This window comes from Symphalangus syndactylus, chromosome 14, assembly GCF_028878055.3.
Source record: "Symphalangus syndactylus isolate Jambi chromosome 14, NHGRI_mSymSyn1-v2.1_pri, whole genome shotgun sequence".
NCBI classification, from domain to species: Eukaryota; Metazoa; Chordata; class Mammalia; order Primates; family Hylobatidae; genus Symphalangus; species Symphalangus syndactylus.
The window spans coordinates 63,032,954-63,060,298 of NC_072436.2; the positions used below are offsets into that span (position 1 = coordinate 63,032,954).

The 27,345-nt window shown below is 53.1% G+C and overlaps 1 pseudogene; it reads right to left on the reverse strand.

Annotated features, from left to right (window-relative positions):
* Positions 1-27,345, reverse strand: part of LOC129461608 (protein tweety homolog 2-like) — a 51,482-nt pseudogene that overhangs the window by 16,946 nt on the left and 7,191 nt on the right.

The window sequence follows — 27,345 nt, forward strand, 5'->3', positions numbered from 1 at the left end:
AGGTGTCTTGTACCATCGAGTGCCACCCAGCAAACAACGTCAGCTGAGTGAATGAACAGCCTCTTGCACACAGCTTAGCGCCAGTGTTAGGTCCATTAAAGATCATGTGGACCTGCATAGGAAGCCCCCACCTTTTTTTTTTTTTTTTTTTCAAACCATTTTGAGGCATCACATCCAGAAATATACAGCACATGTGCTTCAGACTGCAGGAGTCCTGGGACATTGGGACGGAAGGCAAGTCAGACACCACATTCTACAGTCCCAGGGCCTGGGGAGCTGGCAAAGCAGCAGCTTCTGATGCAGGAGGGATTCCCGGTCTGAGGCTCGGACCCCTACCCACTCTCAGGAGACCCGGTCAGTTCTTCACACCCAGAGAGAAGCCCCCTGGTCACCCAGGCACGCCTAAGCCCAGGCAGGCAGAAGCCTAAGCATGCCTAGGCGGCCGGGGGCTTCTGAGTATGAAGCATGAGTGTCTTATCCTGGCTCTGACCCTGGGCAGTCCCCTTCCTTTCTCTGGGCCTGTTTCCCCATCTGTAACGAGAGGGGCCGGTTCAGACGGCACAAGTCCCTTTGGTTCTGAGATCCTGGGATTCTACGTTAGGAGCTGGGACCAGAAGCTGGCCCTGCTTGGAGATACACCAGAGTGTCCTGGCAGACCACCCACCACCCACCACCCACCCCCTCCCCCAACTCACCACTGCTGCAGCGGCATCAGCGGCCAGGGACGCCCAGCTGAGGAGCAGGCTCAGTGCCCCACAGCACAGCATCCTAGGAGAGAGGCAGGCGACAAGGTTGGCAGGTGGGGTCCCCTTCCTCTCAGCCATCACCCCGTCCACCCTGCCCCCCAGATGCTTGCAATGGATCCAAAGGCAGCCTCAGTCCCTGCCCTGCCGTGGGCCCTGCTCACTACTAGGAAAGGATCGTGGAGCCCAAGTCCTTGGAGCTAAAGAGACCCAGGCGTGAGGGCACAGGCTAAGGGGGCAATGGTGGCCAAGACGGCCAGAGGCTTTCATGCGTGGGCCCATGTCTCTTAGCTGCTCAACAGAGTCAGGCCCAGAGAAGGAGGAAAGCCTAATGCTTGCTCGTTTGGTGACCAGATGGTGAGTTGGTGGCTGCTGTCTGTCTCCTCTGCTGAGTGCTGAGGATGGGGCAGAAGGTGGCCTCAGGCAGCCTGGCTGTTTTCCCCACACTCTGGAGCTGGCCAGGACCTTGTCTCTCTCTGATGATGGCATCCTGCCCAGCTCTTTGTCCCAGGTCCACAGGTAGGGATACTCACGAGGCCAGGAGACACTTGGAGCGCTTGGCCAGTCCCAGGCAGGCAATGAGGCAGATGACCAGGTCCAGGATAAAGAGCAGGAGGTAGGAGAGCCACCTGGGTAGAGGGGCAGGGATGGTCAGGAGCAGCAGGGTGGAACTTCTGACCTGCTGGCCACCTGGGAGGCCTGCACGGCAGCCCTGGGACCCACTGGACCCTTTACTACGAACATGCTGCCCAGAGCCAGCATGCACCTAGCATGCGTGGGCTGAAGGCTCGGGAGCTGCACCCCCATTGCTGCCTGGACAAAGCAGTCACTTCCCACCCCCTGCCTTCACCTCTAGGCTAAGTGTCAAAACCAGCACTGTGCACTAGAACTTTCCCCAGTGGAGGAACTGTTCTAAATCCCTGCTGTCCACTCTCTTCTTTTTCACCACCCGCAGGTGGCTACCGAGAACTTGAAATATGGCTTGTGCAACTGAAGAAATACATTTTAAACTTTACTTAACTTTAATTAATTTCAATAGCCACACATGGCTGGGGCTACCACCCTGGACAGCACAGCTCTGAAGTGCCTTTCTGTGGCCTCCCAGCAGGCATCTTCTAGGACTCTGCTTCCCTTTGCTTCTAGAACTCGCAGACAGCATCAGACCAGCCAAGGCCTGATGTTTATAGCCACAGATCTAACACAGCCCCTAAGGTGACTGCCTCTTTGACAAACACTCAGCCTGGCTCCCCAAGGCCTCCCATCTTGCCCCCTCGCTGGATGGGATCCATAATTTAAGACTTTTAGGTTCAGGCCAGGCGCAGTGGCTCACGCCTGTAATCCCAGCACTTTGGGAGGCCAAGATGGGCGGATCACTTGAGACCAGGAGTTCGAGACCAGCCTGGCCAACATGGTGAAACCTCATCTCTACAAAATATACAAAAATTAGCCAGGTGTGGTGGCAGGCACCTGTAGTCCCAGCTACTTGGGAGGCTGATGCAGGAGAATCACTTGAAACCAGGAGGCATAGTTTGCAGTGAGCCAAGATTGCACCATTGTACTCCAGCCTGGGTCACAGAGTGAGACTCCATCTCAAAAACAACGACAACAAAAAACTTTAGGTTCATTTTCAAACAATATTTGTGCCAGGCACTGAGCTTGGCACCAGGGATACCCAGGTGAGTGGGCTCGTTTCTGACCATCAGAGAGCTCAGTGTGGAACTCGGGAGTCCAGGTCAGGGTACCTACAGCTCTACAGACCTCCAAGCTCCTCCAAGCCCTTCATTCCTCTGGTCTTTTTGTCCCCAAGGCTGGGCTGATGGGGAAAGGCAGTCATACCCCAGCTGGGAGACCTTGGTAAGCCACTTCACCCCTTGAGACCTTGGTTTCCATATCTGTAGAGGGAGCTGGAACCCCTCATCTGACAGGGCCAGAGTAAGGATTAAGTGCTTGCTAAATATAAAGGTTGACAGGGCAAGGCAGCCAGGGACTTCAAAGGCCCTGCCCTCCTGCTTCTCCAGAGAACAGGCTGAAGAATCAAAGTATCTTAAGCCCACGGGCACCGAGAAGACCCCAAACAAGTGCCCTCGTTCCTTTCCCTTCCACACAGGTCCCCAAGGTGGTCCTCACAAGGCCCAGTGGTCTCCCCTGGCAGCCATGCCCTTTGCCCTGTGCTGGGCACCAATGGGAGAGTGGACAGAGGAGGGGGGTGCAGAGACAGGGGCTTCCCAGTCCCCAAAGAGGGAAGTATTTTGATCATTATTTCTCTTGCTGCAAGAGCCAAGTAAAGTCACTGACCTGTCCTCTCCAGCAGGGGTTTTCTGCTTCACTGACATCATAAAGGGGAAGAAGGAGTTTGAAGCGTGGGCAAGGAGTGCCCTGGAGCTGGCAGAAAGTGGCAAAGAGGCTCCGAGGGAGAGAGGGGAGGGAGCAAGCTGGAGGCCTGGCAGCCAAGGGAGGTTCTTTCTGACTCCCCAAATCGAGGCTTACTGCCAAAAGAAGGGGACTAATCAAAGTCCTTGTCTCTGCACAAAGCAGGGGGCAGCACACACTAGGTCTCTGGGGTTCCCAGGAATGGAGCTGGGGGCTTTGGGGAGTGGGCAGAGCCTGCTGCCACCAAGAAGCCAGCTTCCTTAGACTCAGCTCAGAGCTGGAAGGAACCTCGCAAAACATTTAGTGTTTGGATCACATTCTTATTTTTACACACACACACACACACACACACACACACACACACACACACACACACATTATAAAGACAGGGTTTATGTTGTCCATGCTGGTCTCAAACTCCTGGACTCAAGAGATCCTCCTGCCTCAGCCTCCCAAAGTGCTGGGATCATAGGTGTGAGCCAGATCCCATTGTACAGATTGGAAAGCCAAGGCCCATGGTGGGCAGAGCCTGGCCCAGGAATTCCACGTTGTCTACATCAAGCTTCCTGCAAGGGACACAGCCAGCCACAGGGCACCTCTCGAAATACCCAGTTCATGCTTCAAACTTAAAAGATTTCTTCTCACCACTCGCCTCCGCTCTGCAGAGCAGCAGGAAATCCAGTTAGGGGTGCTTCTAACCCACTCTCTGTGGCTGTGATTCAATGTATTTTCCCTGCCTCCACGCCTCATGTTGTCAGGGGTTCCTGGAAACATCTCCTCTAGGCAGGTGTGTTTTCCCAGAGGAGCTGGGCGAGGACTGGGGGATATATTCCTAACCCAGAACTCGGCTCTGCCTGCCAGACCCACTCCCACCCGGCTCCGTCCTCCCTCAACCGTAGCCTCTCAAAGTGGAGCCCCTTGGCTTTTTATCTCCTCCAATACTTCGCCAGGCCTTGTATGAAAATGCCAGGAAATATTTGCTTTGCTGCATGGTTGTGCTCAAGGACTATCCCAAAAGCAAAGACAGGGGCCCTTCAGGGGAGGGCTTTTTTTGCAGAGCAGCTCAGGTGAGTGGAGATGCCACAGACGGAAGCAAAGACAGGAGAAGGGGTAGAATATCATTGCTGTTCAGGAGCCTTAGGTGCCAACCTTGGACTAGACCTCTGCTTTTTTTTTTTTTTGAGACAGAGTCTCACTCTATTGCCCTGACTGGAGTGCAGTGGCGCAATCTTGGCTCACTGCAGCCTCCGCTTCCTGGATTCAAGCAATTTTCCTGCCTCAGCCTCCCAAGTAGCTGGGACTACAGGCGTGCACCACCACATCCAGCTAATTTTTGTATTTTTAGTAGAGATGAGGTTTCTCCACGTTGCCCAGGCTGGTCTCGAACTACTGGCCTCAGGTGATCCACCTGCCTCAGCCTCCCAAAGTGCTAGAATTACAGCATGAGCCAAACCTCTTCTGCCTCAACCTGAATAAGCAGTGGGGAGTGGGGGATGGACTCACAGGGGGTCCTGTCAATCACCCATGCTGAAATAGCTGATGTGCAGTTGGCACCATCCTTCCACTATTTTAATAAAATCGCCTTAACAATAAGCCGCCTTTGATATGTAAATTCTGACTTAATTCCATCAGTGTCATTATCAAAACGCCCACATGAGGCCCTTAAACATACACAGTCCTCTGCTAGGTGTGCTCAGAGAAGAGTAAGGTCAAAATGGATACCTTTGTACCCCCTGCCCCTGCCTGACATAAGATTTCGAAGGCCCAGGCAATGAATGGCCCATGCATCAGGGGACTCATCAGACACCCCTGTTTTGGGGTCACGGGAGGTCACAGACTGTCCTTAGAGCTGGCAGTTTCCTTCTGTCCCTTGGGAGGGAGGCATTTTTGTCCATGAGCATCCATCTGCTGGGGAGCAGGACCAAGGTCCTTTCAATCCAGAGCATCCAGGACATGGCGGAGACACAGGGGCTCGACGGGCTGGGGAGGCAAGGTGTGGGGAGGACCCCCATAGCTGGGGACTTCATGAGCTCCCTCTGCTCAGGGACCTGCCACCTCCTATTTTTGGGAAGGGGAGAGGCCCCTGGACTCAGTCCAGCAGTGACCTCCTGTGGTGGGGCTTTATGACACATGGGGACACAAATCCAGAAAACAGGAGTAAGTTGTGCAACCCTGAGCTAAAGGCTCTGACTTTCATCAATGGCTTGAAGAGGAGCCAACAAATGGAGGGAGCGGGCAGGGATCCAAAGAACTGATACTCGCTCCTCGTGACTCATGCTTCCACTCCCCGTGACTCATGCTTCCACTCCCCGTGTGCCTCCTCCATGCTAGGCCCGGGCCCTGGGAGCACAAGCCCAGGCCACCATTCAGCCGAGAGCCCTCCAAAGGCTGGGGCTGCTGCCTCCTTCCTGTGCTCGCCCCAGAGCAACCTTCACTGGACCCTGCACCTGGAGAGGGGCAGCAGGTCCCTGCTCCGCTGACTGTGTCCAGTGCATCTGGCTAGGCTGGGGTTTGGCGAATGGGGAAGCAGGGGAGATGTAAACAAAGCCCCAGAGGTCAGATGACACGGGCATGAGTTTGTGCAACTAAGTGAGGGGGGTGCCCCTCAGCCCCCATCACTCAGGTTCTACATAAGTGAGGCTGGTCTGGGCATGGTGGCTCATGTCTGTAAATCTAGGACTTTGGGAGGCCAAGGTGGGAGGAATGCTTGAGGCCACGAATTTGAGACCAGCCTGGGCAACAAAGCAAGAACCCTATTTCTAAAAAAATTTTCTTTTTTTTTTTGAGATGGAGTTTCCCTCTTGTTGCTGAGGCTGGAGTGCGATGGCATGATCTTGGCTCACTGCAACCTCCACCTCCTGGGTTCAAGCAATTCTGCTGCCTCAGCCTCCCAAGTAGCTGGGATTACAGGCATGCGCCACCACGCCCAGCTAATTTTGTATTTTTTTAGTAGAGACAGGGTTTCTCCATGTTGGTCAGGCTGGTCTCGAACTCCTGACCTCAAGTGATCTGCCTGCCTTGGCCTCCCAAAAGTGCTGGGATTATAGGCGTCAGCCACCAGGCCCAGCTGCAAAAAAAATTTTTTTTAACTAGCCAGGCGTGGTTGTGTGCCTATAGTCCCAGCTACTCAGGAGGCTGAGGCGGGAGGATCATTTGAGCCCAGGAGTTCAAGGCTGCAATGAGCCATGATCACACCACTGCACTCCAGCCTGGGTGACAGAGTGAGATACTGTCTTAAAAAGAAAGAAAAAAAAAAGTGAGTCTGGGGACACAGCCTCATTCCTCCCTTGTGCCTCCTCCACACTAGGCCCAGGCCCTGGGAGCACAATGACTTGTTGGTCAGAGCCTCCCCTGATGGCAACTTCTTAGCACCCTTAGCTGGGTGCTCATCTCTTCAACCCCCCGTAACCCTGTGGCTGTGTCTGTGGGTACAAGAAATCCTGTCCCATGAACTCTGGCAGGCGAAGAACCTATGAAGCATGTGGCGTTTCCACCCTGCACCAGCCACGAAGAATGCTGGTCCCAGAGAAGCACCCCGTTGTGCACTGGAGGCCGACGCCGGGTCCAGCCTTTGGCATGGGGAGCGTGAACACATCCCTACCCTCTGTAGCCTCTGCTGCCTGTCTATTAAGGAAGCTATCCTGCATGCTCACCACATGGTCCCTGTAAGCTCCCGTGTTCTCTTGATTTTGGCCAATGGCTTATCAAGACTTTCTGGTGGGCCAGGCATGGTGGCTCACACCTGTAATCCCAGCACTTTGGGAGGTGGAGGCCAGCGGATCACTTGAAGCCAGGAGCTCGAGAGACTAGCCTGGCCAACATGGTGAAACTCTGTCTCTACTAAAAATACAAAAATTAGTCTGGCGTGGTGGCACACACCTGTAATCCCAGCTACTTGGGAGGGAGGCTGAGGCAAAAGAATCTCTTGAACCCAGGAGGTAGAGGTTGTAGTGAGCTGAGATCACGCCACTTCACTCCAGCCTGGGCAACAGAGCAAGACTCTGTCTAAAAAAAAAGAAAAAAAAAAGAAAAAGACTTTCCAGTGGCCCTCCTCCACCTGGAGCTCAACATGCAGGTTTGGATAAACAAAGCTGATGTAGCTGCTGCTGCCCCTCCCTCTGCCTCCCGCCGGCCCTTCACCTGTAGTACTCCACGTAGCCAGTCTGGTCGGATAGCTTGGTCAGCTCCATGGTGACCTCCCTCCACATGGGCAGTCCTGAGAGCTGAACAACAACGCTGCCTGCCATCTGCTATATGAACTTCAGGGTCTACATGTAATCGCCCCAGGCAGCAAAGATCTCACTGAGCTGGGCCAGGTGCTGCTCTAGGTCCACCTTCATCTTCTGGGTAGTTCCGGAAACCTAGGGAGGAGCAGGGGGCAAAAGCCAGGGAGGTAAAGCTTCTGATTCTCATCCCGGAAGAGGTCTTTGCAGGCAGCAGAAGGTGGCCTGGCCAGGTGCGATAATTATGCTCATGCCTATCATCCCAGCACTTTGGGAGGCTGAGGGAGGCAGACTGCTTGAACCCAGGAGTTTGAGACCAGCCTGGGCAACATAGCGGGACCCTGTCTCTACAAAAAACAAAATATAAAAATTAGCCAGGTGTGGTGGCATGTACCTGTCGTCCTAGCTACTTGGGAGGCTGAGGCAGGACAATCACTTGGACCCGGGAGGCAGAGTCTGCAATGAGCCAAGATCGCACCATTGCACTCCAGCCTGGGCGACAAGAGTGAGACTCTGTGTCGAAAAAAAAAAAAAAGGTGGTCTGGCCTGCTTAGGCATGAAGGAACACACCATGCTGCCCCAGCCCTGAAGATCTTCAGCCTGTGCCCCTGGAGGAAGAACTGAAGACAGAGGCCGCCACTACCCACCCAGCCCTCATGTCCCTCAAACCAGGGGGCAGTCCGACCTGGCCTTAACCAGGAATTAGACTCCAAGAGAGAGAATGCTGGTGCCAGAAGACCACACCATTATGTGTTGGAGGCTGGGGCCTCTATTGCTGTCAACTAAGGAGGCTATCCTGTGTGCTCACCACATGGCCCCTGCTGTAAAGGGCTGGAATAAACGTAAGCATTCATTACCATACTTTACTATATATAGAGAGAGACACCCAGATGGAGAAACCAACAAAATAATCCATTCTTTGAAGATTCTGTTAAAACTTTCAACACTTTGGCTTACGAATTCTCTTTTAGAGAAACAGACTCTATGTTGCTACCTTGACCTTGTATCCCCACAACAGGATTGCTAATTGTTCTATAAGAGAAAGGCTTTGTTGTGCGCTAGCCGCAGCACACTGGGTCCCGAACGCTGAGTGAAGGCAGGACAATGGGACTTTGCAAAAACAAAAACAGTTGCGATCCTGTCTCTGACGAGCCTGGACATGAGGCAGGAGGAGGAAACCAGCGCCTTCTCCTTGTATTCAATCCTCCCCTGGACATGTGTCCTGCTGGGTGGGCAGACAGGCTCCTGTCCCTTGGCTGAGCCCTAAGGGCCTGGGGTTGAGTGGACCCTGAAGGAAACATCTGCCTATGAAAAGACAGAAATAGAAAGTTGATGGCTGGCCATCCAGTTAAAAACATTATTTATTTATTTATATTTAAAGGTACTGCTCTTTGCAGAGCAGGGCTACCCTCTAGGCAGTGTGCCAGAGTAGCCTGTCCATCCATTTCTTTCTCTTTCTTTTTGTTTTTTTTTTGAGATGGAGTCTCGCTCTGTGTCACCCAGGCTGGAGTGCAGTGGTGCAATCTTGGCTCACTGCAACCTCCGCCTCCCGGGTTCAAGCAGTTCTCCTGCCTCAGCCTCCCTCCCAAGTAGCTAGGACTACAGGCGTGCGCCACCATGCCCGGCTAATTTTTGTATTTTTAGTGGAGACAGAGTTTCACCATGTTGGCCAGGCTGGTCTCTCAAGCTCCTGGCCTCAAGTGATCCACCCACCTCGGCCTCCCAAAGTGCTGGGATTACAAGCATGATCCTCCACGCCTGGCCATGTCCATCCATTGCTCATGGTCCTAGTGGTCGACCCTTGCTGGCTTCTGAAGAGCACAGGCAGGGCTCGTACTGGTTAGCGGGGCTTTCCCACGGCCCACACCCAGGGTGCCTGCAGAGCCCCGGGGTGCAGCTTGGCAGCCCCAAGCACGCCCTTGCTGGCAGCGAGGGGAGAAAGGGCTTTGTTGTTCTGAAACTGTCACGCTAAACCAAGAAGCATAATGGGCCGGGAGTGGGGCAGTGTCCGCTAATCCACACTCCGCAGCCTTCAGCTCCCACGGGTCTGGGAGATAAAAATGACACAGAAGAGGCAGAAACTTCCCACAGTGAGATTAGCAAGGCCGATTAGATTCCACTCTTGGAGGCCAACGGTGTTCTCTGTGTTATGGGGACTTCACATCAGCTGCGTGGCCTTTTACATCTGCGCTATGCTGGGAGTTCCTGGTTCCAGAAAAGAGAATGGCTCTCTTTGTTTCATTTTGTTTTATTTTTTTTCAGTGTCAGCGGCTTGTTCCGTTTTCTGGCTTATGCTTGGTTCTTACGAGCTGGTTAAGGACTAAGAGATACCAGAGTACAGAGACACTCTACCCTATACAGATTTGACAGCCCGTAGCACAGGGGAAAAGACCCCAAACCATGTAAAAGTACATTCAGTAACTAAATGTCATGCAAGATATGTCATGTACAAGATAAATGTACAACCACTTTGGAACCATTGATACAAATGGCACTATTATCAAAGAATAGTGCCATTCTGAACAAACCCAGTAACAGGTGACATTTCTATATTTCTATATTATATCAAGCAAACTTCAGAGCAAAGTGTTGTTAAAATATTATCTGTAAACTTTTTCTGTAAGGCCACTTGTTTTCTCCTTCACAGTTCTACATTTTAACTTCTCTATTTCTTAAACTCCTCCTTAGGGAAAAAAAAAAAAAAAAGGAAGAAGAAAGTATTTGTATTTGTCATGCCTTCTCCTTCTTCCGATATTTTTCCACAGGAAACAAAACTAAAAAAATTGTTTTTTTGACATGGGGTCTCGCTATGCTGCCCAGGCTGTTCTTGAACTCCTAGGCTCAAAAGATCCTAAAATTTTAAAAAATAAGAATGACAGCAGTGACCTACTTACAACTCCCCACTTATCTATACCATCCCCAATTCCTTAAAGGTTCGGGACATAGTACTCCCCACAGGGACAGGTGGGATGACCCAGAGATGGAATCAGGCTCTCTCTCATGGGAAGTTCTGGGAACAGGAGGGACAGGTCAGCTTTCCAGGCTGGGCAGACTTAGGGATGAGCTACAGGTGGCGGAGACCATGGTCTAGAGGAAAGAGCAGTTCTCAAGTGTGGTCCCAGGACCAGGGGCATAAGATGCACCCCCTGGGAACTCACAAAAGCAAAGGCTCTCAGCCCTGCCCCAGGCCCGCTGAATCAGAACCTCCGGGGGTGGGGTTCTATAATCAGTGTTTACCAACCCTTCCAGGTGATTCTGATGCAAGCTCAAGTATGAAAACCTCTGGGAGGGAGGACTCTCCAGTGCTGAGTGAGCTTATCTGGAAGGGTGGATGGGCCAGGTCAGTGGAGGTAAGGGGTTAAGACCAGGAGGCCTGGGTTCTGGTTTCTGCTCTGAAACATACATTTTCAACCTCAGACCAGCAATGCAGCCAGCCTGTGCCTGTTTCTTCACCTGAAGGCTGCCCATCAGCCTGCTGCGGGCTCACATGAGAGAGCCTGGAGGGGCCGTGCTGGGTACCAGGTACAGGAAGTTTTGGTATCCCGAAACGACTCCTCTCTACTCCCCCAGACTGGGGCATGCAGCCCTCCCAGGACCACCTGATCCCTGAACCACCGCCCCTACCCACCAAGGCACAGGTGTCCCTCTAGTTGGACGCGTATAGGTGTGGGGCTTCCAGTCCAGGAAAGGAGGACTTGGAGCAGGGCCCACCCCACTCTGTGGGTGCATCCCTAGAGGGCTTCTTGTTGGCCACTCAGCTGCATGATCTGGCCTCTGGCAAGGCCCAGATCCAGGTCCTGCCTGACCTGCCCACGAGTCCTCCATCTGCCTCTGCTGCCCACAGCGTCCCGGATCCCAGCCTCCCGTTGACCCCAAGGTGATTACAGTAATTACTCTAATAGCACGGTAATCACAGTCATACAGCTGAGTGTACTTTATAGTCTACCAGCACTTTCACTGACATTATCTCACTAATGTCATTTATCTGATATCTGGACTTCTCCCCTTGGATCTGGGAAGTCTTCTAAGATCTGCTGCCTCCCTTGGAGCCCTGAGGACTGGTGTGCTGGGTGTCCACCCTGAGGCCCAAACCATCCTCACAGGTCCTAGCAAGGACCCAGGTGCCGCCTTTCCACCTGGAGGCAGCAGCTACACCTGGGCCCTAGGGGTTCACACCAGAGGGGGAGGTGGCCACCCGCAGGCTGGAGGCAGCTATGGGCTGGCTGGACCACTGTGAAGCCCTGGGACTCCTGACCTCACTTCTCGGTAACAACAGAGAGGACAAGGGGCTGATCTCCAGGGATACAGAACCCTTCCCTTTGGGAACATGGGGGATTTCAGAGAGTGGGGCCTGCTGTGAAATGTCCAAACCTGGCCCTGGAGCACCATCAGGCGGTGGGGTGGAAGGCCCCAGCCTGGGGACTTGTTCCCAGCTCCCCTCCCTGGCAGCTGCCATCCTGTGGGATAGGGACTTCTAGGACTTGATGTTTTCCCATAAGGGAGTTCTGGGAGTTTCTCTAAACCCGTGAAGGTCATGGCCCTGGTGCCCTCCTGGGGAGGGCAGGGGATTTTCCTCTCAGGGCTAGGTTCCTCCTCCAGCGATCCTGGTACTGGTGGGTGAAGAGGAGGCAGGCAGCAGGATGGCAGGGAGGGGCAGAGAGAGCCTAGAGGGCAGTGACCATGGGGCCCTTCCCCGCCAGGGCCTGGGGCAAGGGTGGGTGCCCAGAGGCAGAGTTCTCCCCAGCCAGGCCACATCTCTGCCTCCCAGGCCAGAGCTGGCTGTCCCTCAGCTCCTCTAACCCAGCCACCCCAGCTCACCCCGCAAGGCTGTTCCAGACTAGCATCTACACACCGGGAATCAGCGCTCAGCTATGGGGATGGGTCCCAGTGGACACGGGCGGCGGAATGAACTCTGCAAAGGACCAGGGCCCCTGGTCTGGTAGCCACCCTCAGCCCCTTTCTGGAGGCCAGGGCCTCCTCCCACAATTGACTTGGTCACAGAGGAGCAGCACAGCTGTCTCTTTAAGGTGACTCCCCTGACCCCCCTTGTTGACTGAGGGATTAAAGCCTTAGAGGAGCTTAAGGGAGCAGGAGGGGGGTAAATGGGGTCCAATCCTCTTCTGGAGGATGCCGGGGCAATGGCCAAATTCTCCTGTTGGGGCTGGATTTTGTGGCAGAGGCTGCTGGGATAAGCAGCTGAAAAGGTCTGGTGCTTAGAGTGAGAATGACGTGTGTGGGGGTCAAGGTCAAAATGTGGGAAAACTCCAATTCCAGGCAGCTGGGGTAGAAAAGGCAGAGACAGTTTTTAGGGAACCAAGTCCTCAGATGTTCACCCTTGTCGTGCTCCTCCCTGGGCCAGGTCCCCAGCAGAGGGGTGGCAGCCCCAGCAAAAGGCTCGTGTGTATCAGGCAGCCTCTGCCACAAAATCCAGCCCTGCTTGGCAGAGTAGCCTTCCCCTTCCCCTAAGAGTCTGACACCTCCCCTGGCCAGGCCAGCGCATCCTTCACTGCGAGCCCTCACCTGGAAGCCAGAGCCCCGAGGAGCTGGGGCAGGTCTCCACCACCCTACGCCATGGGGCTCTTCAATTTTTTCTTTTTTGAGATGGAGTCTCGTTCTGTTGCTCAGGCTGTGGTGGTGTGATCTTGGCTCACTGCAACCTCCGCTTCCCAGGTTCAAGTGATCTCCCTGCCTCAGCCTCCCAAGTAGCTGGAACCACACCACAACTGGCTAATTTTTGTATTTTTGGTACAGACAGGGTTTTGCCATGTTGCCCAGGCTGGTCTCAAACTCCTGAGCTCCACATGCCTTGGCCTCCCTCAAAGTGCTGGGATGACAGGAGTGAGCCACCACGCCCAGCCCTCAGTTGTTTCTGAAGAGAGTTTTTTCCTCTTGGCATCTCCTGGACCCCGCAATACTCCATATGCAGCACTTAAAATGAACACAAAAAATGCAGTGGGGCTGATTTTCCACGTTCAAGGTCTCCTTTGACAAATCAGTGTTCAGCTTGCTGGAAAACGAGGTTTGATCCCACAGCTGCCTCCTTTGGTCCTCACCCTCATCCCTGCCACCCCTCCAGGCTTGGGATGCACAATTGCCCATTTGCCCCAGCAGAGGCAACTGCAGAGCAGGCGGGGGTCCAGCCCTCGGGCGTCACACAGCCCCTCCGTGTGCAGCTGAGCCAGCTGGGATCTGATGGGGACCCTTGCTCTGACCACACTGACCTTGTGGGCTGTGCCTGTACCCGGCCAGCTGCCTGGGAGACTTACCAGAGCATCGATCCCAGAGAAGGTGTGGTTGGCATCGTCCAAGGAGTACATCAGCTGGTACGCTCCATCGTTGGTCTCGCTGTTTCCATAGAAACCAACACCCACTGCAGCACTATAAGCAAGATCCCAAACAGAGGTTAGAGGTGATAGAGAGAGGAGAATGTTTGTTTATATTAAAAAATAAGCTTAGGGCCAGGTGCGGTGGCTCATGCCTGTAATCCCAGCTACTCAGGGGTTGAGGCATAGAATTGCTTGAACCCAGGAGGTGGAAATTGCAGTGAGCCAAGATCGTGCCACTGCACTCCCTCCTGGGTGACAGAGCTAGACTCTGTCTCCAAAAAAAAAAAAAAAAGCTTGTTTTTAGAGCAGTTTTAGGTTCACAGCAAAATTAAGTGGAATGTAGAGAGTTCCCATATATCTGCTGCCCCACACACGCACAGCCTCTTACTCCACTCTAAAATCCTGCACCAGAGTGGCACATCCATTACAACCATGAGCCCAGACAGACACATCGTCATCACCCAGAGCCCACAGCTTCCACTAGGGTTCATTCTCAGCGTTGCACATTCGATAGGTTTGGACATATGGATGACATGCATTGGCTGGGTGCGGTGGCTCACGCCTGTGATCCCAGCACTTTGGGCGGCTGAGGCAGATGGATTGCTTGAGCCCAGGAGTTGGAGACCAGCCTGCGCAACATAGTGAGACCCTATCTCTGCAAAAAATTTTTAAAAAATGAAAAAATGACGTGTCCACCATTACCATATCATACAGGGTAGATTCACTGCCCTAAAATTCCTCTGTGCTCTGCCCATTAAGTACCCCCTCCCCTTTAACCCCTTTATTTTTATTTTTTTGAGACAGAGTTTCGCTCTGTTGCCCAGGCTGGAGTGCAATGGCGCGATCTCAGCTCACTGTAACCTCCGACTCCTGGGTTTAAGTGATTCTCCTGCCTCAGCCTCCTGAGTAGCTGGGATTACAGGCGCCCACCACCACGCCTGGCTAATTTTTGTATTATTAGTAGAGACGGGGTTTCACCATGTTGGCCAGGCTGGTCTTGAACTCCTGACCTCAGGTGATCCACCTGCCTCGGCCTCCCAAAGTGCTGGGATTACAGGTGTGAGCCACTGCACCTGGCCTTAACCCTTGACCTTTTCACTTTCTCCTTAGTTTTGCCTTTTTCAGAATGTCATAGAGTTGAAATGATACAGTGTGGAGCATTTTCAGATTGGCTTCTTTCGCTTAGTAATATGGATTAAATATTCCTCCATGACTTATTCCAGCTGGATAACTCATTTTTTTCAGTGCTGAATAATATTTCATTGTCTGGATGGACCACAGTTTATCCATTCACCTATTAAAGACATCTTCGTTGTTTCCAAGTTCTGGCAATTCTGAATACAGCTGCTATAAACATCTGTGGAGAGCAGGTTTTGGACTTTAGCCGAGGAACTCTTTCCTGGGGGCTGCGGTGAGTAGGTGGATGACATCTCACATTCTGGCATGTAGGGTTGGGGGTGGGAAGGTGAAGGTTCAGGGTCCCTGGCAGGCTGGCTCTACAGGACATTTTATTCGGGCAATAGGAAAATACTGTCCTCTAGTCCTGTGACTCCAAAAGGTGGGAGACTGTAGCCAGCCCTAGGGATGCTGACGAAGTAGGTCTGGGGAGGGCCCAGGTTACCTGCACTTTTACCAGCCCCCAGGGGATTCTGACACAGGTGGGCCTGGGAATCGCTGAGGTCTACTGACATCACACACCCATTGCCAAACTTGGGTCTCTCTTGACACTGCCAGGAATTGTGCACTCCCTCGACATCCTCCACCCTTTCCCCCAACATCCTCAGGCCACCCATGTCAGTCTGTTCTTCCACTGCGAAGTCCCAACTTATAGAATGTTCCTTCTTCTACTGAGCTGACACCTGCCTCCTTAAGCCACTCGCACACTGGATCTTCGTTTGTGTTCTAGGGCAGCCTGGAAGAAGTTTCCAGTTCTGCACAGTGCCCCATCAGACAGCTGAACCTGGCTTCCTCATAACACTCTCACCTCATGCTCTCCAAGTGGGCAGGTGTCCTTCTTGGGACTAAGGTCTCCAGACCCTTGCCCACGCCATCACTGTCCTCGAAATGAAAGTCTAATTGGTTAATGTCACTCTTAAATGTGGCCTGAGTGAGTCAGTCAAGTCCAGGTTGTTAATCAGCTCTGAGAGCAGCAGGGCTCATGCCTTAGGTCCTCCACTTCCCGGGGCACTGACCTGAACTTGCGCCCGCCCTGGTTCCCCCCGCCCCCACTGATCTTGTGGTCTACAAACAGCCCCTGAATTTCTTCCCAAGAATTGTTGTTAAGCTCAGTCTCTCCTCCTTCCTGTAGTGCTGTATTGATTTTTGTGTTGTTTTAACCAAAAGCAGAACTTTAAATCTATCCCTGTGAAATCTCATCTAGTTGGTTTTAGTCCAAAATTCCAGCATGAACAATCATTTCAAATCTTGACTCTTGTCATCCATCATATTCCATCTGACCTGCACCACTTGAGACCATCTGAAGATTGATTAAGCAGCCTCCTGAGTTTTCATCCAAAATGCTCATTTGGGTTGGGGTGGGGGGAGATGAATGTACACGTCCACACTTATATTTGTTATATTGTTCTTCAAACAACACAGGATCTAGGACGGAACCCCCTGGAGGACTGTGATAGAAACCTCCTGCCGGGTGCAGTGGCTCATGCCTGTAATCCCAGCACTTTGGGAGGCTAAGGCAGGCAGATCACCTGAGGTGAGGGGTTCAAGACCAGCCTGGCCAACATGGCGAAACCCCGTCTCTACTAAAAATGCAAAAATTAGCTGGGCATGGTGGCGCATGCCTGTAATCCCAGCTACTTGGGAGACTGAAGCAGGAGAATCACTAGAACCCAGGAGGAAGAGGTTGCAGGGAGCAAAGATTGTGCCATTTCACTCCAGCCTGGAAGACAGAGCAAGACTCCATCTCAAAAAAAAAAAAAAAAAGCAAAGAAAAAAGAAACCTCCTTCCCAGGTGCCCTCGATTCCTAATTTAGTGTTTTTCAGGATGTGGTCCCCGGACCACAGGAACAGAATCACCTGGGGAGCCTGCTAAGTGCAGATAAGCAGCCCGGCCCATTCCATCAGTGTGGTCTGGGAATGTGCCTTTTAAAATGAGATTCCTGTATCATCCAAGATGTGGGGGCAGGAGACATTAAAAAAAACGAGGTTCCTGCCTGCTTTACGTATCTCTCTCTTTCACACACCCACTCTACAGTTTAGAAATCCACTGCATAAGTCAATATTCATTGGATTCAACCAGAGTTGTGTAACTAGCTTTGAACCCAGTTAAATGCACCATCATAGAAAATGCAACTGTATCCACACAGAGGTGAGTAGCTTCATCAAGTGCTCAGCTGAGATATTCATACATTAAATGAATTGTCTTCCCATGATCCTCCAACTTGTACTTTATTTAAAAGAAAATGAACCAATTGTATTGTGCTCTGAGAAGTCCTTTTGTTGACTCCTTGTGTTCATCCTTTTCTAGCTCTCTGAGTCACGATTTAGTGTTTTCCGGGGATTCAATATGATGCCAGCATTTTCCCATCCTTCTCATTCTCTCAGACCCTGCGGGCTCATCAGCGATGGGCCAGGAGGGGCTGTGAAATTATGCCTCGTCTTTGGGGATCAGAAATCACCTTGGGGCTCAAGCATGTAATCCCAGCACTTTGGGAGGCTGAGGCAGGCAGATCACCTGAGCTCAAGAATTCGAGACCAGCCTGGCCAACGTGGCGAAAACCCATCTCTACTAAAAATACAAAAATTAGCCGGGTGTGGTGGTGAGTGCCTGTAATCCCAGCTACTCAGGAGGCTGAGGCAGGAGAATCTCTTGAACCTGGGAGGCAGAGGTTGCAGTGAACCAGGACTGTGCCACCGCACTCCAGCCTGGGTGACAGCGAGACTCCGTCTCGAAAAAAAGAAAGAAAAGAGAAAGAAAGAAAGAAAGAAAGGAAGGAAGGAAGGAAAGAAAGAAAGGAAAGAAAGGAAAGAAAAGAAAGAAAGAAAGAAAGAAAGAAAGAAAGAAAGAAAGGAAGGAAGGAAGGAAGGAAGGAAGGAAGGAAGGAAGGAAGGAAGAAAGAAAGAAAGAAAGAAAGAAAGAAAGAAAGAAAGAAATCGCCTTGGCTGTTTAATGAGGGTCTCCTGGTCTCTCCTGGGGTCATTGGTCCCGCCTGGGCCATGGGAAAAACTGTTCTGCTTGAGGGAGAATGAGTGAGTTGGTGGTGTTGCCTTCCCCCTGGTGTGTTCACATTACTCTTTCCCAAATATAAAATCACTACCATACCCCCAAAATAGAGGAGCACAAACAGGTATATCCTCCTATCCCTTTTGCTTTTTCAGGAACCCCTTGTTGGTCTTTTCTTCTGTGGATTCAATCCCCCGCTTTCAGGTGGAACCACGTCAGCAGAGCTCATGTGTCCTCCCACCTCAGTTCCCCAGCCTTTACCTCCATCCCTTCTCCTGCTGCTGTCCCGACTCTCCTTCCTGCCCTTCCCATAACTCACAATCTGGCTGCTCCTGTGTCCCAGTGGACGCAGCTCCAATGAAGGTGACCAATGACCTCCCTGCCACTTAACCCAAGGGCTTTTCCCAACCCCCTCCCACATGCAGTGGTCAGCTTGGTTCCTCTTCCTGCAACACGCTGCCCCGTGACTCCTGTGCCCTTGCGGCATTCCCCGGCCCTTCCTGGTGGGACACTCGACACTCTTTCCTGGTCTCCTTCACAGGCACCTTTTGCATCCCAGCTGTTGAACACTGTGCTTCCTCCAGGCTTGGCCCCAGCCCCCTTCTCTTCTTACTTTGTGCTTCCTACGGCAGGTCACCCGTGTGTGTGACTTCCACACCGGCCACCCTCATGACCCTGGCTTTATAACTCCAACTCCACTTGGATGTTTCAAAGGCACCTTAAACTCCATCTGTGTACAACCAAACTGTGACCGCCTGCTTCTCTTCTGGTTCCCTGCCAATGTCCCGTGCCTTGGAGGATAGCACCGCCACCCCATCCGGGGGCTTAAGCCAGAAACCTGCAGATGAACTTCAGCAGCTCCTCCCAGAACCTCCCTAGCTGACTCTTCCTCTGGGCACTCCCCTCAGGTCACTGTCCACACCCAGGTGTAGGCCCGCTGCTCTCCAGCTGGGCCTCCCTGATGGCCTGAGTTTTACTCTTGCTCGCGTCTATGCGACCCTCTGCCTGGACCTGTCCCTCCTCTGTCCCCTGCCCTGTTCTCCATCACAGGGGGCTGATCGCTCACACTGAATGTCTCTGGCTCCCCTGCCAGCTGGCTTCTGCCGATGGAGGTGCTAGTAGGAGACTGGAGTTGGTGGTAAGGCAGCCAGGGCCCTGCTTCCCTCGTTCTGCAGCCGCTGATAGGCAGACTGTGTGGCTCCAGCTTCCCTGGTGACATGGCCTCTCCCTGTGTCCCTCTGGCCTGCAGGTGGTGGTGGCTTCTGCTGATGCTAATCCCAGGGTCGCTCACTGCCCTCATTAGGCCTCTGAGCTCTTCGGTCACCTGGTGGCCACTTCTTCACATTCAAGTCCTGCTGTTCCGAATACTCCCGCCGACCTTGTTTCCATTCAACCCAAGTTATCCGGTCACCCTACCTCTTTGCAGAGCACCTGCAGTGGCTCCCCTGGCTCTTAAAGACCCCGACCCCTATGAGTTGCTCCATGGTTTGGACCCCATCTGCTCCTTGTGTCTTCTGACCCCGTGACACTTTCCCCATCCCACTGCCCTTCACTGCTCACCCGGACCCTCAACAGTGCCCCCAACCCTCTCATCTGCTCCCTCTGCTCCGGCTACATTGGCTTCCTTTAGCCCCATGCTCACTCCTGCCTCACGGCCTTTGCACGTTCCTCTTCCCTCTGCCTGGAGGTGTCTCCGCCTCCCCTGCCCCCACCTTTGCCAAGTTAATGCCTTTTCATCCTATGGGTTTGGGTGCCCATGTCACCCAGGAACGCCTGGACTCAGGTGGGCCATCCACTTCTATGCCTGCTCCTTTCCTTGAGAGCTCTCTCCTTAGTTTTTTGGTTTTTCTTTTTTTGAGATGGAGTCTCACTCTGTCACCCAGCCTGGAATGCAATGGCACAATCTCAGCTCACTACAACCTCCGCCTCCTGGGTTCAAGCGATTCTCCTGCCTCAGCCTCCCAAGTAGCTGGGGTTACAGGCACCCACCACCACGCCCAGCTAATTTTGTATTTTTAGTAGAGACAGGGTTTCCACCATGTTGGTCAGGCTGGTCTCGAACTCCTTACCTCAAGTGATCCACCCACCTTGGCCTCCCAAAGTGCTGGGATTATAGGCATGAGCCACCACGCCCGGCCCTCTCTCCTTAGTTGTAATGATTCAAAACAAACTGGTGCACAGTTCTCAGCCTCTGCTGACAGATCATGAAAGCAGACTTGGTGCCTGTTTTCTTACTGCTGGTGCCCTATTGCCTGGCACAAGTAATGCCCAGAATGTTGTGGGATGGATTCTGCCACGCACATTCCTTCCACCTTGAGTTTTCCCTACACTGCAGATAATTCTTCCATACTGGAAGAATTGACTCCTCATGCCATTCTTACCATTCCAAAGTATTCTTCAAAAAACAAGTTTGTCGCGTGTGTGTGTGTGTGTGTGTGTAAGAGACAGGGTCTCACATCACCCAGGCTAGACTGTGGTGGAGCAATCATGGCTCACTGTAGCCTCCGCCTCCTGGGCTCATCATCCTCCTGCCTCAGTCGGGACTACAAGCATGCACTACCATGCCTGGCTCATTTTTGTAGAGGTGAGGTCTCACTACATTGCCCAAGGTGATCTCGAACTCCTGAGCTCAGGTGATCCACCTGCCTCGGCCTCCCAAAGGGCTGGGATTACAGTTATGAGCCACTGCGCCCGGCCATGCAGGAGGATTTTTAACACCACAGTCGCTTCTCAAAGCTCTTCCACTCTACTGGGAACCACACTCGACTGTGACCTCCCGGCCTGTCCAGAACTCTGTCCTCTGAGCCTCTTATTTCAGCCCCGGCCATGTATTGCAGCAGCCTTGGTCCCCTTCCTTGTGCTCAGAGCTTTGTCCGCCTCACAAGGCTGCTTTAGCGTCTCGCCTGAGTTTTGGCTTAGGTGAGCCTCACACTACAGGCAGGACAAGATCAAGAACATCTTCCAACAGAGAAGAAACTCACAGTGGCAAGGTGAGCTGCCTGGGTATGAGAGCCCAGACATCCTCACCCCCAGGCTGACCGGGACCTGCCTGGCTGCCAGGCTGCTGCTGGGTAGTGGGAGACTCTACTCTCTGGGGTGAACACACCCCAGAAGCATCTCTGCGTGGACACTAGAGGCTTTTGGAAAAGCCTCTATAGATTTAAAAACAAAAATGCAACAACTCCTGAAAACAGCCAGCATGCATGTGGACGCTGGCTGGGGCGGAGTGGTCAGGCAGTGTGGTGGGCTGGGTATGGACTCCTGCACGGGAGTTATAAATCCTCACTTTAAGGCCCAGTATGGTGGCTCATGCCTGTAATCCCAGTGCTTCTGGAGGCTGACGGGGGAGCAATGTCTGAGGCCAGAAGTTGAAGACCAGCCTGAGCAACATAGTCTCAGCCCGGGTGTAGTGGCTAATGCCTGTAATCCCAGCACTTTTGGAGGCTGAGGCAGGTGGATCACTTGAGCTCAGGAGTTTGGGATCAGCCTGGGGAACATGATGAAACCCTGTCTCTACCAAAAAAAAAAAGCCAGGCATGGTGGTGTGCACCTGTAGTCCCAGCTACTTGGGAGACTGAGGTGGGAGGATTGCTTGAGCCTAGGAATTTGTGGCTGCAGTGAGCTGTGATCGCACCACTGCACTCTAGCCTGGGTAACAGGGTGAGACCCCATCTTTAAAATAAATAAATAAAAGAAATTCTCACTTCCTCATCCAAAGCAAAGAACAGGCTAACGGGACTAAAAGCTACTGATCTCACAAGAAGATGGAATTAATTTGTGCTGGAATCAAACTTTCTTCTGACCTCACAGACCCAGGGCAGCAGCTGGCAGGTGCCAGGCACACAGACTGGAGATGCCCAGTGTCGGTGCAGAAATGCTGCCTGCACGGCTGCTGGGCACAGGACAAACCCACATTGGGGCAGGGTTTGGGGAGGGCCACTTGGGAGACCTTTCTGGAGACTCCATCACCACCCCAGACATCTGATTCCTGATGCTTGGTAAAAAAAAAAAAGGGACAACATTCATTTGGGGACAAGCTTTTCCATCAAGGTAGCCAGACCTCGGTCAGGAGAACATGGTCAAAGAGTCCCTCGCCCCTTGCAGAATGAGCCGCACACCCCAGGCCCAGCGTCCAGGCATACTCACCAGCAGACGAGCCTGGCCACCACGGCCGTTCAGGTGATGCAGCAGGAGTGGCGCTGCTTGGTCTGCACTGCATCATCCTGCTGGCAGCAGCACGCACAAATCAGGTAAGCCACAAGGAAGATGAGGTTCAGGCCCAGGCAGACAGTGGCCACCAGCCCCAGGAACAGCAGCCACTGGAAGAGAGTGGAGGCCTGTTGTCACTCTTCATCCCTGCAGTAAGGGGCTCTGGAAGTGCCCTGCCACCTGGGCTGCGCATAGGACTGGGGCTGAGCTGCATCTCTCGTGCATCCTTCCAAGCTCCACCTATGGTTCAAGTTTCTACTCTGTAAACAGAGGGCCTGGTGCTGAGGCACTCGGGTGGGAGTGATGGAGCTTACAGGGCATGAGGCCAAGTGGTGGGCCTGGTGGTCAGTGAGGGAGGGGTGCCAGAGCTGGTTCCCGGTTTCTGGTTCAGACCCTGGATGAAGATATGGACCAGGCCCTGCTGATGAAGAGTCTGAACCACTCAGGAGACAAGGCAGGAATCCCCGGTTAGCAGGGAGGGCTGTGGGTGGTGAGCTCCATGGCCAAGGGAAAAAGGCAAGGAGAGGGACGTCGTCCAGGACCAGAGTACCCAGAGGCCTCGGGCGCTGAGTTCCACTGAGACAGGGCCTGGAAGGACAGCCCTGTGTATCTGTTGCCTCTTCCATGCAAGGACCCCGCTGTCCCAGTCTGGGCATCATCCTCTAGCAGAATGTGAAGAGCTTGTTCTAGGTGTTGGGGTCCATCCTGAGAATTGAGAAGCCAGCTCCATGCTTGGGGGATGCGTGAGGGGGCGGGACAGTCAGAATATGCAACTTGTGGAGTACTTTCCACTGCACCCCAACAGGGACAGCTGAACCTCCAGTGCCAGAGGCAGCAGCAAAGCCAGAATTCTGAAGCGGCAGGAGGGGCCTGAGGTCTGCCCAGCACCTTGGGGTCCTGCAATGGGAGCCAGTCTGTCAGGAGGCCTGCTGCCACTCTCTGCTCACAGATTTCTTGATTTTGCCAGATGGGCACCAGATGGCACCGGGATTGGCGGCCGCCAGCCAGGGCTGGACCTGGCTCTAAGTCAGGCTCCTGAGCTGACAGCCACCCCTGCTTCCCATGCACCCGATAGGGGTTCCCAGTCCTGAATCCCTAGTGCCCCGGGGGGCTGCCAGGGAAAGCCTGTTTCAGGGAGCCCTACGCAGGGGGTGGCAATCAGCAGGAAGGGGGTACTCCAGGACCCTGTGGTCTAAGGGGGAGACGAGACTTGTGCAGGGGCAGGCACACACAGAGATAGCCCTGACAAACCAAGGCCAGGCTCTGCAGTCCGGGGCTTTGGGGCCATTTTCCAGGGGGACAGACACCTGCTGGACGCCACGCTGCGAGCCCTGTGAGATGCGGGCAGGCCTTCGGGCCTCTGACATGGACTGCTCTGCTGGTCACTCTTGGCTGGCAGACTTCTCAGCTGAAGTGGTGGGGGCAGACCAGAAAAAGGCAGGAGAGATGGCTCACTTGGGAGGGGAACAGATGGATTTGACTTAAAATGTGGCTTTCTGCCAGGTGTGGTGCCTCACGCCTATATCCCAGCACTTTGAGAGGCCAAGGTGAGAGGACTGCTTGAGCCCAGGAGTTCAGGACCAGTCTGGGCAATACAGGGAGACCCTGTCTCTACAAAATTAAAAAATAAAAAATTAGCTGGGCATAGTAGCATGTGCCTGTAGTCTCAGCTACTCAGGAGGCTGAGGCTGCAGTGAACCATGATTGTGCCACTGCACTCCAGCCTGGGTGACAGAGGGAGGTCCTGTCTAAAAAAAAAAAAAGTGGCAGCTGGGAAGCCAGGGCCCAGTAGATCTGGACACCTCCCTCTCCCAAAGACCTCACAGTGTGGCAGGGGCTGGGGCTGGGGCTCTCCCCGCCTGGACCACTCATTAGCACGGCCTATCCCCGGGACTGACCCCAGCAAGCCCAGGGGTAGAAAGAGACGGTGGAAAGTCACTGCCCTTCTTCTGGTCCTCAGTCCATGCCCCTTCACCAGAGGGCCCTGCAGCCCAGGCCAAGGCAGAGGCGGCCAAAACAGCCGGGAGTTGAGAGCCTCTTTCCTCAAAGTGAAGTTTACCACCCCATGACCTGTGGCCCTGACATCTGTGAGCTTGTTAGAGGTGCAGAATCTCTAACTCCGCCCTGGAGCCAGTGAATCAGACCTGCCTCTAGAGATGATCCCAGGCAACATATATTCCGTTGAAGTCTGGGCAGCACTCGATTGGTGTCAACAGAAGTTCTCAAACTTTTTCCAGTAGCTTAACTTTTTCTTCAAACTGACTTGCTTAGCAGAGCCCTGAAACACAGAGCTCCATCTGAGTGAGGAGTGGATAGAAATGCCACGTTTTGTCCTGGCTGCCCCTTGGCAGCCGCTGAGGCCTCTCTGCTAAAGCCCAGGGATCCCCCTAACCATTTGCAAACCAGCGAGGCCTGGTGGCATGTACTTGCAATCCCAGCTACTGTGGAGACTGGGATGGATCACTTGAGCCCAGGAGTTTTGAGTCTAGCCTGGGCTAGGCAACATACTGAGATCCCATCCCTTAAAAAAAAAATAACCCAACCTCCCAAAGAAAACCCCAAACCAAGCCAAAAAAAAATTGCAAATCATTGTGTAACATGCATGCCATGACCCAGCAATTCTGCTTTACAGAAAGGAGAGCTGTGTCCCTCAGAAGATACACAAATGTTCACAGCAGCTTCACACAGCAGTCACAGCCTACACCCAAAAAGACACAAACGTCTACCAACAAGAGAAAAGACATAGAACACGGGTTATAGTCTCAGAATACTACACAGCCATGAAAAGGAAACTGCAGCCATACATGACGGTATTTCTGGGATGAATTTCCCAGAAGTCAGGCTGAGGGAGAAAGCCAGACACGGAACAGCAGAGACAGTATGGATTAATTTATACGAAGTTCAAAGTCAGAGATACTCATCAATAGCCAGAGAAATGTGAATCATCGAATCATTGCTACCTTTGGGAGGGTGCGGACTTCAAGAAAGCATGAAGGGGGCTTCTGGGGGGTCAGGAATACAATTTGATTGGGATGGTGCTGCTCACACACACACACACACCACGCATGCAGGTGCTCGAGGGTATAAATTCATCGAGCTGTGCACTTAAGATTACACTCTTGCCTATAAGTTATTCCTTTTTTTTTTTTTTTTTTGAAGACAGTGTCTCACTCTTGTCGCCCAGGCTGGGGTGCAATGGTACAATCTCGGATCACTGTAACCTCCGCCTCCCAGGTTCAAGGGATTCTTTTGTTTTTTTTTTTTTGTTTGTTTGTTTGTTTTTTGAGACAGAGTCTTGCTCTGTCACCAGGCTGGAGTGTAGTGGCGTGATCTCGGCTGACTATAACCTCCGCCTCCCAGGTTCAAGTGATTCTCCTGCCTCAGCCTCCTGAGCAGCTGGGATTACAGGCATGTGCCACCATGCTCAGCTAATTTTTTTGTACTTTTAGTACAAAAGGACCAGGCTGGTCTCGAACTCCTGACCTCAAGTGATCCACCTGCCTCGGCCTCCCAAAGTGCTGGGATTACGGGCGTGAGCCACCACGCCCAACCAAGTTATTCCTAATAACAAAAAAATGTAAGGGAGCCCCAGATAACCCTCCTGTGTAGCCTGGAGCCCAGTTACCATCCAGCCTGCCCCCAGCTACCCTTTCAGTTTGCCTCCTGAACAGTCCCAGTATCATTTTATCCCCAGTGGGAAAAGCTCCTGCATCTACCAATGTCCCCACCCAGCAAGGAAGGCTCGTCCGAGAAGGATCAGGCTGTGGGGGATGCAGCCGGCTCCTCCGTTTCACTCTCTCAAGCCTCCTCCAGCCTCCCGGTCTCCCCCTTCGGCAGCCGCTGAGCCTCTGTGGCCTGGGGCCTCTCCAAGCTGGGCAGCTGGCCTCAATTAGGTTTCTGATAATGCTGTCCAGCTCCAGTGAAAGCGAGGCCTGGGAAACCCAAACTCGGAGGCTTTTTTTTTTTAATTTCCTTTTTCTAAAAAAAAAAATACAGACAGGCTCTCACTATGTTGGCCAGGCTGGTCTCCAACTCCAGGGCTCATGTGATCCTCCTTCCTTGGCCTCCCAAACTGCTGGGATTACAGGCATGAGCCACCCTGCCCAGCCTTTGGAAGCCTTTTGTTAGGGAGTTACTTCCCAAACCCTCCTGGGAACCCTACCTAGGTGCTGGGAAAAAATTGGGGGTGGTGGTTGGGACAGGGTGAGAGGGTATAGGGGGAAAAGGAGTTGGGAAGGGAAGAGGAAAGAAGAGGGAAGGTGGCAAGGGAGGAGGAAGGAGGAGGGAAAAGAGGAGCAGGTAGGAGCCTGCCCCTCTCCCCCCAACAAGCAGCACCCTCTTCCAGGGCCAGTTTGGTGGCACCTGCTGCTCCTAATGGGCAATTATTTTCTTGCTCCTAATTAACACTTCATGTCCCGTGTGCATGGAGGTGGAGGGGAATGGAAGAGGGAGCCAAGAGTTCTGCTTCCAGGCCCCCCTGCTCAGATGGACAGAGCTTTGCCAAGACAATTTCCCACACCTCCCCACGCCTCCCACTGTGCCCTGCAGCCACCTCCTTGTCCCAGAGAAACACCAGGCCCCCAGCTCCCACACTGGTGCTTAGACTCTGCCTCTCCCGTCATCAAAGGGACTTCAATTATTTCTGATTTGTCACTGTGGCGTGAAAAACCCAGAGCGGAGACCGCCAAGCTGGGACCCAAGTTGGGGGCCGCAGTGACCATGGCAGCGTGACCCCAGGGTCTTTAGCACTGGACAGGGGACGGGACAACAGCCCCTGGGCCCAGAAGACATAGAGAGAGGTGTGCCAGTCTCAGGGGGAGGCTGGGAGAGGGAAACTAGGAGCACCTAGAGGGAGAGGCTCCCTCCCAGGCCCACTGGGAAAGATTAAGCCCTCTCCCAGGCGCAACATGACTGTCTGATGACCATGACTCAATTTCACACTGGATGAATGGGGCTTCCTCATCCCAACCTCAGCTCTTCTCAGATCTCGGCTGGGATGGGCTTGCTGCCTGGTCCTTCTTCCTCAGACCTGCCCCCAGGTCAGAAGCAGGAAGTCCTGCAGTTCCGGTCCAGTCCCCAACTGTGTACCCTCCACTTTGTACTTTGGCGAATCTATGAACCGAATCAACCAATGAGAGAATACATGGAAATACATGCCTAAATACAAAAAAAATTAACAACATATCCTCTGCCTCCTAACATACGTCCTGAAAGAGCGGCTGGTCGGCTGATCCTGGGCAAGGGAAGCTGGAAGAGGAAGCACACATGCGGCCACCTGCCTGTTGACAGTAGCA